This window comes from Aedes aegypti, chromosome 1 (assembly GCF_002204515.2).
Source record: "Aedes aegypti strain LVP_AGWG chromosome 1, AaegL5.0 Primary Assembly, whole genome shotgun sequence".
In the NCBI taxonomy this organism is placed as follows: Eukaryota; Metazoa; Arthropoda; class Insecta; order Diptera; family Culicidae; genus Aedes; species Aedes aegypti.
In genome coordinates this window covers 184,401,127-184,416,246 of record NC_035107.1, presented here as the reverse complement: position 1 = coordinate 184,416,246, position 15,120 = coordinate 184,401,127, and the positions used below count along the sequence as shown (strand labels likewise).

General features: G+C 36.9%; 1 protein-coding gene across 1 annotated transcript in view; it reads left to right on the top strand.

Annotated features, from left to right (window-relative positions):
- Positions 1 to 5,053: 5,053 nt before the first annotated feature.
- The window catches only part of LOC5567410 (shootin-1), a 50,649-nt gene continuing 40,582 nt past the window's right edge, over positions 5,054 to 15,120 (top strand). Inside the window, exon 1 of the mRNA XM_021854918.1 lies at positions 5,054 to 5,455. The gene's annotated coding sequence lies outside the window, so the exon portion shown is untranslated. The remainder of the gene's footprint in view (positions 5,456 to 15,120) is intronic.

Below are 15,120 nucleotides of genomic sequence, written 5' to 3'. Positions count from 1 at the left end.
TTGCATTCGTATATCGTGTGGCAGGTGTGGGTTGTAAAATGGTGAGTCGACAACCAGGAAGGAGCGTCCGACATAGCTCTGGTCCTCGCAAGTCCCTACCTCACGCTTCCACGGGTCTAACGATGACAAAGACCGCCAGCTAAGAGTTGCGTACTTAGCTGGTAGTGTCCCGAGCGTCTGTTCACCAGGAGGTGCGGCTCAAACAGCGTCTGTTCTGGTATCCAGCGGCTGAGTATGACATGTTGTATCACGTCAACTAACCTAAGGTGGCAGCCCCATCAACGTGATGTAGGTAGCGCAACCCCGGTAAGGTAGCATACCGAATTTCTCATCTACCACGAAAAATGGAGAAAGAAGAAATAACGAACGATATTTTCGGCAACCAACCTGGCAACGAAATAAGGACTATGAATGGAAACTTGGTAGGGGAAGACGGGGTAAGACCGCCCGCTTAAGCAATTTAATTCATATGTCAAAATCAAGAGTCAATCAATTCTTTTTCGACGCAGCATGTTCTTTTTTGAAGCCTTGGGTATGATCAAAAAATACCATAGGTGTTGTATTTGTAAAAAAATATTTATTTCTTGAAGCTTGAAAAAGTGATGTCTTATCACGATTATTTTTAACGAAGGGGTAAACCCGCCCACCCACAGGGTAAAAAATTTTGGTAAAAATATGCAGATTTGACTTGTATTTTTAACAAAATTGATTTAATTCTACTTGAAAAGTAATGTGCAAAGTAGTTTCTACTTTTAAAATGGTTGAGACATTTAATTTGGTATTATTTAGGGGTGGCGGTCTTACACCATCAACAGTGGTCAGTTTTACCCCGCTTGCGCAATTTTTACAACTATGGCTTAATTTGGAAGCTACAAATTTACAATTCATATTTCACTTAACTGAAGCATATTTTACATTTCTGTTAAAGCATGGTCGGGTAATTTGTCATGTTTTTACAAAAAAATCCCTTCCGAAATCCTTAAGTGAGCATCTGTTTAATTTAGATCAAATTCAATATCAACGAGCAAAAACTTTGTTTTTAATATTTGTTATGAAAAAAATAATGTAAATGTCATCCTAAGTGGTTCGGAATGTCATAAATCTTGTGTTTATGGAAAGTGCTAACTGAAGGTGGTCCGTCTTACCCCGGTGGGCGCTCTTACCCCGTCTTCCCCTACCTGGAATGTCAGGACGTTAAATGAACCCGGACGAGCGAGCTTTTTGGCTCGTGAACTGCAGAAGGTTGGAGTGGGCGTAGCCGCCATTCAAGAAGTGCGGTGGCCTAGATCTAGAGAACGTGAATTCCGGGCGGGTGATCCCATCGCCAACACTACGTTCAAATATAACATCTACCACAGCGGCGGCGATAAGGCAGACCATGGAGTAGGTTTCATAGTGATCGGGAAGCAGATGAAACGCGTTATGAAGTGGAAACCGATTAGCGAACGAATCTGTGTACTGAGGATACGGGGCAAATTCTTCAACTACAGCCTGATCAACATCTATGCACCGACGAACGCCAAACCTGATGACGTGAAGGACGCGTTCTATGAAGGCCTTGATAGGGGAGTTAGCCACAAGGAAGGACGTTTCAAGTAATACTGTTTCATATGGTATTCCCTCTTCAACATCTAATCCAATTTCTCTCGTCGTTCCCTTACGGTACCTATCCATCTAATATTTATTGCTTTCTTCTCCATGCTCCCTCTTACTTCGAGCAAAATAGACCGATATGCCAATAAACAAATTCAAATCTTCTGATAATAGGCCTATTCACATGACGTCTCAAATCAGTTGATCGGAAAGCACTTTGACAGTTCTTCTATGAAAATGACAGGCCCGTGTTAGCATCGGTCCTCCACCGATGTAAACAAATGCATAGACGGATCTGTCACATGAAAAGGCCTATCGATCTGAAGTTTACGATTAGGATTGACATATAACTTTATATCACGGTATAAACAACAAAGTAGGCTATTACCACGTGTAAACAACGGTTTTCAATCAAACCATGTATTGTTAGTCCCTGAGATGAGACTCGCGGAGATGGTCTTCTTTTTCTGCGATTGCTGAGTTATTTTCTTATTCCATTCAGTGTTTATATTAATCTTGCGCAAGCCGTTCAAGCTCTCACATGACCATCTCAGCAAAAAAAACTGTTTCGTTTGAATCACACCGAAGCATAAATGGCATTTTGAGTAAAGGAAATGTCATGCCAGCAAACGTAGCAGACATTACAAATAACTAGTCTTGTGTTTAGATTTATCAGCATGTTTGCAAAAACTGCTCCGCTGACTGAGGTTTATAATAATAGTATATTTTGAATACAATACTTTTCACTTTCTCAGCCATAGAAACGACGGGCTGCATTTGACGTTTTGTGACAGCCGAATCTGGGCTGCATATGACGTTGATATTTTTCCTCTTTGCGAGTCTCTTTCAGGTCATTCCTATTGTCAAGCATGAGGCTTACAGGATAGTAAAAGAGAGCCAGCCTTGCCGGAATGACGTCATTGCCAAATGTCATTTTTTGGAGTGTAATATCTTGCTTCTATTTACCGTGACTTTGGATTATTCCAACAATGTATGTTGGAAAAATAAAGTTATTTCCAATGTCTAGCCTAGAATAGCCTTCAGATTTGTTAGAACGGATCAAATTTGTTACACGTAGAAGTTTATGAGTGGTCGAATGTCCATGACGGAATCCGAACGTTTAATTGGCAAAAATTGATTTTTCATTGATGTGGACCATAATTCTGTTCAAAATAACCTTTTAAAAAAGTTCACTGAAGGAGGGAAGCAAGCAGTGTGGACGATATCAGCTCCTGTAGGATTTTTGTTTGGTTTCGAAATTGGTACAATCATCAGGAAAATATGCCAACTGAAAACATTCGTTAAATACACCAACCAAGAATGATAAGGTACTCTCTGGAATATTCTTGATCAGGATGTAGAAAATACCATCATCGCCAGGGGCTTTCATATTTTTGAGTTTTTTTAATAATAGTTCTCATCTCTTAGAAATCTGTCTTTAGGGAAATTTCGAAAACGTTCTTTTGATTGATAATGCTTTTGAAGTCCTAAGAAACTCGATTTTCAATTGGACTCACGAGCCTCAATTAAATTTATGTGCGCTTTTATTGGATACAGAGGTTTTTTCAAAGTTTTTGATAATTTCCAAAAGTTCTTAGAGCCAGGGTCCAATTGCGAAATTTTATTTTCAAAATGTTTGGTTCTTGATGGAGAAAACCGTTTTCAGTTTCCTTTTGCATATCCTACCATACCATTTTAGTAGCAGGATCGCGAGGGCGTTGAAATTACATTTTCCTCACGATCCAGACAGATCCAGTATTAAAGATCATTGTCTATAATCATCGTTAAACAAGTAGAAGCATGCGCATCCAGTCTTTCCAACCGGCTGGTGGTCTGGTCTCTGAAGATTATCACACTTAATCGTATAATTTCATTTCGGTAAACTTAAACGACGAATTCAGTCGGTAAAACATATTTTTACTGAAATCTCGTTCATATTTGACAGATGAGCGACATTGACAGATGCAAATTTACGAAAATCGGTAGTTTACATAAATTACTGAGTCTCGGTAATCTGTTTTGCCACAAAAATCAGCAAACATGTTTTTTACTGAATTTCGGCAAAACGCATCTGTCAAAACCGAAAAAAAACAGAGCTGCAGTTATCAACATGTGCTCGGATTGTATTGAAACGTTCTTCGGAAGAGCGCCTACATGTAAGTATTTACATAATTTATTGTATTATGGCATATAATGTTGCCTATAAATAAATCATTCATTCAATTCAGTAATAATTAAAGCCTTTTTTACATTTTTAGGAATATTCCCTGGATCTTTTACTCTTCACAATGAAAGTGCGTAGCGAAAGTGGTCGTGTCGTTACTTGGTATTTGCTTTAAACGGAAAAGCCCAACATTCCTCATATTAAGTAAAAAGTGAGATGTTCACAATGGCGGTGGTATATACTTTTTCAACGCAATAAAACATTTAATTTCAATAAATTTGTATTTATTATTAAAAATTATGTGTTGCTTTTTTTTCTTGTTCTTCATCCAATCGAAAAATAATCATTTGCCGAATTTTGGTAAAAGTGTGCCGAGATTTTCGGCAATGGACTACCGATCTCTTCGTCGAATTTTGACAGCTGGGTTGATTAAACATTTTACAGCACAATCGGCACTTTGAACTTTTACCGAGATTTTCACCGAAATCTCAGCTGTTGGGTTCTCGGCGATTATTTTTACCGGCCTCGGCGAAACAAATTAAGTGTGATCCTCATGCACATAACTCTCGCTATCGTTATAGTAGGTACCACTCGTTCAATGTGACTACGCTCGTGTTCCCACTTTAAAGCTCTTACCAGCAAAGCCCTTGCGTTCATGTATTGATATTTTTGTTAGGTTCGTTGCAATGAGTTTGTTAGTATGAGAACAGAGAGGCTGTAATGTCACTTAAAAATGAATTTGAATTAGTCAACTCTAACTCGATATTGAAGTGACCATCTAGTTGAGGAGATATCGAGAAATAACACAAAATCAGTGCAACTGCTGTTCAAAGGGGTACGTCTCTATGACAAATAATTAATCATTCCTGTGAATATTAGCTGATGCATTCTGGTGGAACAATGTAATATAAAAAAATTTGTTCTCACTATTGCCATAACTGGTGCATCTACCCTGATTATATTAACTTCATGGCTGCATATGCATGAATGTTTGGTGAAGCCATTCCCAAGTATGTGAATTAAAATATTGAAACATTTATATATATTTTCGTACCTGTCGCTGTCACACGATATACGAATGCAAAAATGATCAATCGACAAAGAAAACTTTCAGCTAATAACTGTGTAAGTGCCACAAAAGTACTAAGTTTTCACGCCACGCACTGCAGTGAAAGCAAAACTTAAATTATCACTTCCAAGTAGATTGATCAAGTTAGTTAAACGTTTATCCCACACTACACCACTCACGTTAGTGTGCGACTCCATGTTTCCCAGTGCGCTGTTCTTCATCGGCGTCAGCGACTTTAGTTACTGGCCCAGTGTCGAACTGAACGGTCGTCGTCGTCGTCGTCGTCTATTTGCGTCTGCTCTGTCTCACGCGAGAAGAGAGCTTCCTGCAGAGTTTGTGCCTGTCTTACTCCGTGTGCATTAGATCATAAAGCGTTCACATTCTCCTCCTGTTCAGTGGTGGAAGTGAATGGGTCATTCATGAGCCCAAGGCAGATGTGAAGACTTGCGAAGAAAAAAGAGCCAAGCGAGACAAAACAAACCATCGAAGGTGCAGCGTGAGTCATCCGGTGGCTTAAAGCGATGTGTGATTGTGTTTTTGGTTCATAATTCATGTGCTGGTTGGTTAGGCATCTAGTGAGGAAGTTTCCCGATTAAGCATCGCAGATTGACGCAGAATAGTACCTAACCGTAAGTTCAACGCACTTTATGGAGCAAAGCATTTAACGAAATTTAACGGTGTAGTGTGCCGCTTATTGCGGTGGTGTTAAATATATGGTGACATTTCCGAATTTGGATCATGGTATCGGTACTTAAATTACGTCGTTGACATGATAAGAATTCCAAAACTTGTACGAGTGTGACATACAGTCATTAAGTTGAGTTTAGTGATAAAGTTTACTGAGGAAACAATCGATCGACTGCGAGTGAGGTGGCTTCCAATTCAGCGAAATGTCAATTACTGGATGGTTACCATTCGCAAGGTGTCCCACACTCGATAACTAGTGCATGCCCAAGCTGCTTCCCACACAGCTGATTCGGACTGCAGCAGAACGCATCGTATATGGTCAACAAAAAGTGTCTTTGCTGGTTAAACCACTTCAACTAGATAGCAGGAGACAGATCTGGGGACTGAATGAAATTGAAGGTTCTAGATGTTTTTCGCCGGATGAAAAAGGACAATATACTTTTCTGTTGTTTTGAATTTTTTGTAGGCTGAAATAATTCTGAAGTAAACTGGTATCACAGTTTTCGGAGGACATGTTTGCGTGACTTAAACCATAATCATTACGCTCATATCTATAAATGTGTAAACATACCTACGCAACCCTTTTCGGATCGCAGGTCAATGCTCAGGGCTAATATTCAGCAGCAGGTCATAGTTGTTTAGAGACCCCAAGGAAAACGTATCTTTCTTGAAAATTATATAAAACATAAATTTTGTTTTGCATCCTGCTCAAGATTCTGTTAGTATCACTCCAAGGACTCTGTAATAATCTTCCCAAAAGTTCAGTGAGAATTCCCCCATTTATAAAAAATTCTGTACTTCGAATAAACTTATCTGGGTTTTGAATGAATACCGCTTCAAACTAAGTAAAATCCTGCAAATGGTTCTTTTTTTGGCTTCACTTCTCTACTGGAGAAGAGTCTGCTTCTCAGCATACTGTTCAATTTAGTACTTCCACAATTATTAAATGAGAGCTGTCTATACTATTGTTGCATTCATATATCGTGTGGCAGGTATGATTTTACTTAATGCCCAGGGATGTCAGGGAAATTTGTATTCCGAAAAGATTCTGGACCGACCGGGAATCGAACCCAGACACATTCTGCATGGCTTTGCATTGTACCCTGCTCCGAATTCTGCATTGCACTTGTGTTAATGAGAAGATCGTGCCCAGGATTTTGTTAGTATTACAGGGCTGTTACAACAGTCGCGAATTTCGCGATTCTCGCGGATTTCGCGGATTTGTAGCGGATTTATGCCGCCAGATGCGAAAATCGCGGGTGAATGAAAAACAGTCGCGAAAATCGCGAATTTGCTAAATCATGCCACGAAAATCACATACAATAGATTTACCAGCCACATTTAATTGTCATGTTTTGAATTACGCATTTTCAATTTTACACAAATTACAAAGTTTCTATTTTTTAGTATCTTTGCAAGAACAGTATGGAAAAGTGCAGCACGTCGTTCCCTCAGGGGAAGTTTTGTGCAAATACTCCAATATATTGGAAGTGCAGAGAGTTAGGTCATATTGTAGTGTTGTCATCAAATTTATATTTTATACAGTTATTAGGAAGCTTGAAACTGTAGAGCTATATATGTCTTATTCTTAAGATTTTGAAGACGTAGACTAGATTGTTTAGGAATATCCACTTTTTTATATATTATATCTACGTTAAAAATTGAGCCAGCAAGCAAAATTTCATAATTTTACGTGTTCTGGAACTATTTTTAAAACACGTTTGAAGTTAGTATGGAAATCACTTTTGAATCACTTCTCGACAAATTTTACTTCGGAACGAGCTGTCATTGTGTAAATTGAAATGTCATTGAGTCTATATGTTAAATTATGATAATGAAACGCAAATAATTGTGCAATACTTAGAAAAATGCGCTTTTCCGATCAAGCTACAAAAACGGCAACTTTTCTACCGCTAAACAACCCAATTATTGAATCCTAGTTCTTTTAATTTCCTAGTGATATTTAAAAGTCTTTGTGAAGGCAAAACTATTACGATTGTTATTGAAATTCTACTGCAATTAAAGAAAGTTCAGGTTTTTTAAACCCAAATATTTCAGAAAAAAATAAACAAAAATAGAAAATGGGATTTTTTTTATTGTGTTTCAGAATATTTTGGGCAGACTTTTAAAAAATTACAATATTTCAGAGGTATCGAATGAATGTTTGACGTTTTGGTCAATACCAGTAAGATGAGCGAAAATTTGAATTGGGATTTACTATTTCTTATGCGTCTATTTGACAACACAAGTTTAATAAATAAGCACATGCAAGTTATCCCCAGCAACTTTGACTGGAATGTACAAGACTCTTTATTTATAGAAAGACATTTTGATCTTTTTTTTCCGATGGTCAAAATATCGATAGCATAAACAATTTTCAACATGTTATATATTAATTTAAAAAGTTTTCTTTTTGCTTTTTCCGTTTCAATGCCTCACATGCTCTAATGGAAAGATTTATTATATTCTCATTCTTATGACATTAAAAACTATGTTCTTGGCTTTCGAGCAAATGTGGTAAAGTTATATAAAAAACAATGCTTCTAAATTACGAAATGACCAACATTATTTTACAAAACTAACACAATGGATTCTCTAAACAATTGTGACAATTAAAATAATGCGTCCAGATAATGCTTGGTTCGACTAAATACATGAATTGAGTTCTTTTCCATGATTACCTGATATGGCTTTCTCGATCTTATCTTAACCAACTGAAGTTTAGGACGGGGTTGGTGGTCTGATGGCTACCGCTTCTGCTTCATATGCAGAAGGTCATGGGTTCAATCCCAGGCCCGTCCCTTTCCTCGTACTTAGTAGTTGTATATCTCTCACTTGCTTCTATCTTCCATTCTAAATATATCACACACAAACTATTCGTTAATAGCAAACGCTAGAACCAGAGACGGACAAGAAACCGTTTCCCTAACGCTTCCTACTTCCACGCGTACGCCTTTCTTACGCCTGATACATAGGCAGTCTGCTAACCACAAAAGCAAGCCTCTCTGCCATGCCTTTCCTCCAATCCATACACTGCCGCATGAACTGACGTGGATGCAGTGGAATATACGGTCTACGTGGGAGTCAGTTCAATGCATCATCAATTCCTCCCCCTTCCCCTCATTGGTCAGCATTCTGACGTGGCAGGTGCCATTGTTGCCTAAAAATAGATCACCAGCACTTATACACTGAGGATGCCTGTTAGTCCCAAGCAGTCATTCGGTTGGTTCCTTGTGTAAGTGCAGCTGATCTGGCGATACTGGAGTGCATCCACGGGCGGCCAATCAAGCTCAAGCTCAAGCTCAAGCTCAAGCTTATCTTAACCAACTGAAGTTTCTTATTCACGATGAAATTTTGATTCATCACATAACTTATACCAAATGTAAAAATTTGCTAGGGGGATATAGTCATTCATGTCGGATTCGCTCCATAATCAAGTAATTCAGGTTTGATTCGCTTTATATTCAAGTGCTGCAGGTCTAAATCACTTCTTATTCACCTATTTCAAGTACGAGTTACTTGATATTCAAGTGGTTCAGGTTTGATTAATCTAGAATGTAGGTACATTTTCCACTTTTTCAGGACTAAATGTTCAAGCAGATTAGTGCTGATTCACTTCATTTTCAAGTGATTCATGCTTGAATCACTTTATGTACGTGTTTCAGGTTTGATTACCCAGCACGATAATGCGGCACGGTAACAGCATTATATGCGCATATAGGGTAATCATTTGATGCATGTCAGTTTTATATACGGATATAATGCTATTATAATGCCAGAAAAGGCGAAAAAGCGTGCCATTATAGTGACAAGATATAACCGTGCTTCTCTGCACCACTAATGCTGATATAAGACCACGTGAGAAACGTCAGTTGTTTTCGCCAGGTTTTAGGGCGAATATTTTGTGCTTTCGCGTACGTAGCCAGAGAGCTTTCAGGTATGCGGCCAAGCAACTGGTACACGAGGTAAATAAATGAATGAATGAATGAAAACGGAAACCTCTAATAGTATGCAAAAAAATGTAATAAAATGATACAGATAGTACTTCTCCGTATCAGACATATTTGTTTTGGTAGTTTTCAACCTTTTGAGGACTTGCAATTGCCACATTTTGATCCTCGTTTTATGATGATGAAATTCCTCATTTTGCGTCTCGAACCTGCGACACCCTTATTGTTGAGTTGTTTTTCTGCTCCTTTGCTCCTACGGCCACATAAGATGAACAGTATTGGAAAGAAAAGTGACCAATTTAAACCATCACTTTTCCCCGTCATAAAACCTGCAATTGTAGTAGTGAGAAGATTTATGTTTGACTCCCTCTTTACACTATATGCAAACACAAAGCACGTTGTATATCTGTCAAAACACTGGATGGCATTTAAACATGCCCTGTATTCGAATATAAAGCCAATATAGTGCTTATTTAATGCCTGTATGCATCAGGCTTAGAAGCATTAAGCATTAATAGGGTTTCTATGCAGCGGAAGTGCTGTTATAAGGTATATAAGCATTTGTGGTGCTATTATAATGCATCTTGTTCAATTTATTCGGATATGATTTGCTTTATATCCAAATGATTCATGTCATGTGACACTTCATTTTTAAAGAATGCAGTACTGATTCATTTTATATTCATATTTATGCGAAAATGGCAACTTTGGCAAAGAAAACTCTTATTTAATAACTGTGGAAGTGCTCATAAGAACACTAAGCTGAGAAGTCGGCTCAGTCCCAGCGGGGACGTTAATGCCAAGAGGAAGAAGATGAACCCTGTATATCTATCGTTTTATTTTGTGCTTGCCTATCAATTCACTGGTAGCGAAATATTTTAACATTTGACTAAACGTGTACTGATAGCCCAAATGATCGGCATCATAAGATGTTCAGAAAATAAAACGCTCAATGCCGCCGGGTTACATAATTCCAAATAGAATTGACCATAACATGACAGCACTTCGCTTACTTTACTTCGCAAGTTTTAAAATAATGGGGAACTTGAGATTCTGTATAAATATGATTCAGAAGCTCTAGCATAGCCTGATGGAAGCATTTATAATCGAGTAGGCTATTGCATTGCAAACTGAATGGGGAAGAATTTTGAGTAAATTTTATAGATCATAGATCAGGACTGCCCAACGTACGGCCCGCGGGCCACATCGCGACCTCATTTTGTACGGCCCGCGGAGGGTTCGAAGATTCGTCTCACATCTTGCCCGAACCCGAAGATAGAAAATACTTAGCCTATCTAATTTTCAATTTAGTTTCAAGCTAATATTTTAGCTAAGTAATTATTTAATTATTTTTTAATCTCAAACTCTGGGTGTTTTAACAATGTTTCTACCATGACTTCCTTCGACATTCATTCAGAAAAGTAACGAAATTCCTTGACTAGAATGGGGCAAGAAATTTCTTACAGCGAGTCCCATTTGAAATGACATTCCTTCTCAACTGTATACTGCGATAAAAAAAGTGATTTTCTTGAAGTTCATGCAAGTAATGTCCCACGTATCGAGATTGGCGATTATTTCTCTTGTCAGTATCATATAAGCCTTTAAATTCACAAGACTTTCAAAGATTTTTAGCAGGATTTTCAACGAATTCAATACATAATTTTCTAGAATCCTACACCATAACGCTATGTAAAATTTTGCCAGAACACTACTTAAATTGAAATACTTTGTAGTACTTTCAAAAATTTCTAGGCTGCATTTAAAAATGATTATTGAGTGAGATTCTGAAGGAATCCTAGACACGATTCGTGTAAAATCTTGGACATTCTGACCAAGATTTTTATAAATGCTTGATCAGGATTTTAGCAGATTCTAATAGAATTTAGAATACGATTTAAAACAAATCTTGGGTTTTATTCTCACACGATCCAAAATTTCTGAGGTAGATTCTTCAAAATATTCTGGACTAGATTATAATATAATTTTGAAAGGGACTCTCACAATGTCAATGTCTTATTTTCGTTTTCTTGAAATGAAAATTATTCCATTCAATGATTTTTGTCAGGTTTTATGAATTTCATTTACTGACTTTTGTCAGACTTCATGGGAATATTTGTGCGTTTAAAAATGTGGCCCACGACACAAAATTATTTCTGCGATTTGGCCCGCCATTCAAAAAGGTTGGGCAGGCCTGTCATAGATCATCACATGTTAGTCCTTGAACTACTGAACTACTTTGCCGAAAATACCATATTCCTAAAAAAAAATGGGATCCTGAGATATTCGTGATTAAAATATTGCATGCTCACTAGTGCCATCTGATGGCATAATTTTAAGTTAGATGGGCTATCATATTTTAGCCCTTGACCTACTAAACAACTTTGTCGAAGACACCATCTTGTTAAAAAATCTAGATCCTGAGATATTTGTGTTCGAGATGTTGCTTTGCAAAATGTCCACTTTATCGGTTTCCCCGGGACCGATGGCCACTGAAGGACTAGGATGTTTTCAAAGTTTTATTTCTCCACTGACCAATTGGTACCGTTGAACTGAAGAAATTTGCCGAAGACATCAATATTTGTATCTTGTCCAGTTTTAGATTTATAATCAAAATTGCTCCGCGTGTACTCAGTGTTTTTCAATATAAGATAATTAGGATTTTTACCTTTATATTTGAGCTTTTCGGCTGTTTAGTCCGTTCAGCCTAATGATCTATTAGGTCAATCGTGTTTCGGTTGAATGACCAGACACCCATGTATGTGATCAAAATAAAGTTCGAATTTGTCAAACGGTAATATAAAATTTTTCTCAAGAAATAAGAATAGAGCAAGACAACATAATAAAATAAAATGATTAATCTCACAGTGAATGTTATACCCAGTTGTATGCATCACATTGAGCGTGCAGAGACAAAAGCCTCACTTTTAGTGTAATGGAGGCCAGTGTTACTACTGGCATCAATGAAAGTAGCATAACCTGTTGCCTCAGCCGGTTCAGAAAATTGTTCCATCTTATCCAGAAGAAAATCACACCGGAACAACAAGTACCTACATACCTACCACGACATTGCTGCCTGAAAGTGTACGATACGAAGAAGTTTGAGGTCTGCCGCCGTTCCCCATCAGATAGGGTGAGTGATCCACTTTGTCTTAAGAACAAGCTTTTGGTCTTCAAACAAATTTTCAGGCCGGTCATGTTGTATGCTGTACCAATATGGACTAGCTGTTTAATACAACGAAAAAAGCTCTGCAGAGGATTCAAAATAAAATTAAACATAGAATATCCCGTGTTGAAACATTGGAACAAACGTCTAATAAAATTAATCATAATTTTAGGCAAAAATCGGTGCAATCTTCTATTTCCGCGATAAATGTGTTATATATTTAGGTTAAGTTTGATTAAGTTCATTGAAAGCGTTTTACTATTTTCTCTATTCTGAAATCAAAGCATCTGCAAAAATTCTGAGCTGCTACGGTAAATGAAATCTAATATGTTGTCAGCGAAATGTTAATAAAAGCGTTATTAAATTTTTCCAAATTAGGATTATAGTGTCGACCACCTAGGTATAAGAAATGAATGTAATTCTTGAATTTATACTAATAAAGGAATTTAACAATATTAAAACAAGGAGAAGGATCGTTCACATTATTAAAATGTTCAACAAAGTTGCTTGTTTTGATAAAAAGCAAATGTTTGTGAAAGACAGTCATGCTAAAATATAAACAGTTTATAAATTGTGAACAAAATAATGTAAAAAACGACATTTTTCAGAGTAAACTATAAAAAAGTGAAAATACCGTCACGACATGCTCACAAAAATTATGAAACATTTCGTCTGAATGTTGAATTCAGAAATTTTTTAATAGTATCCCGACCAGAACCACATAACAAGATTATAACACATTCTTATCAGCAGCAGTTAAAAATAACAGAATAATAATTTTGTTATCAAGATGGCTTTGTTCTCAACTTGTTATATTTTAAGTAACACATTTATAACAACATTTGTTATATTTTTGACATCGCATTTATAAGTTTGTTGCAATTAACATCCGATGTCATGAACAGTAAAATAGTTTGCAATAAGTTTGTTATTTTGTAACATTCTTGCAATACATTCTGTAATAATTTTGATATAATTGTAACAGAGTTTGTTATATTTTAGTTTAATTTGGTGCAAATTTTGTTATTTTAACTACTAACGGTACATGTTTTATAACAACTGGTGATATAAAAAATCATATCAGGAGAACACATTATGTTATAATCTTGTTTCTTCCGTCTGGTCGGGATACTAACTACCGTACTAACAAAAAATTAAGCTGACGTATTGAAAAGGGCATACCAATAAATTTCGACCTAAACTTACAAAACTCAAATAGGGTTTGAAAATTAACTAAGTGATACATATTAAAGTATTTAGAGATGCCATTCACTCTTAATTTAGAGATGCATTCACTCTAAAAGTTTCAAATCGAACCAAAACGCAGTCCGGGTGCTAAACATAATGATTCCACCGTGAAAGGTTTTTGAACCCACCAGTAGGAAACAGGAAGGGAAAAATCTGCAAACAATGCAAAACATGCCATGGAGTCACGGTGGAGAAAAGCTGTTCCCCAACCCAGGAGGGTACACACAGAGAGGTTGAGTACACTTTATAATTTCGTGACCGTTGAGGGTCCGGTCCAGCTTTTCCTCTCACTTGATTATTGTCTTGATTTATGTGATGGCAGTTGTGGTGGTCCTCGTTCCTACATCTCACCATACGTTGATGGATGAGTTCTTTTTTTTTTGTATGATCGTTGTTCGTGTTTCATGATTTGGCCGGTTATTCCACAGGGTAACTTCATTTCACTTTTCATTTACTGGTCATTCCAGACAGCGCAACTGAACCTGCTTCAGGCGCAGTGAGTCATAAAGGGGAGATCGCGGTGAGTTTTTTGGGTCAAGTTTTCTTTATTGGAATATCATTATGCTTTTAGTTTACATTAATTATTGGTAAGATATGTACTATAGGGATTCACAGAAAGTATGGCACCATTTTGGAAGCACGAAATACAAATACTTTTCTTTTTCCTTTGATGTTTCGTATTTTTCTCCAAGTGCCGTTAAATTGTGTTAATAAATACACAATTACAGTCAACTTTCAACATGATTCTATAACTCAAGAACGGCATCAGCGTTGGGAGATTTTGAATCGGAGTTCCAAAAACGGATGTTTTCATTAGGAATAATAAATTTTAGAATCGATATTAGAGGAAATAAAAATCGTGCGAATCGATATTCTTAAAACAAAAAGTTTTTCCAATGAGGTGGTTGAAAACAAACTTTATCTTATATGTTCTTTTTAATTCAAGATGTGATTGAATTAGAGGATGTCAAACATCGAAATAAAAATGTATTTTGTCACATCTTAAGCGCTTGTTTTGCTACATTTTAAGCTTTTCAAACAATCGAATTGATTCATCGTTGATGAATCAACACCGATGCACAGGATTCGATTAAATCGATGAATCATTTCAACAGTGCACATTTGTATTGATTCCGTAACATCGATGTTTTGACCAAATTTGCCGAATGCTAATCAAGATACGAAATGTCGAGATGACTGTATAATATAATTTGGTTAAATAGATCAGGGAACAATCGTTCATACC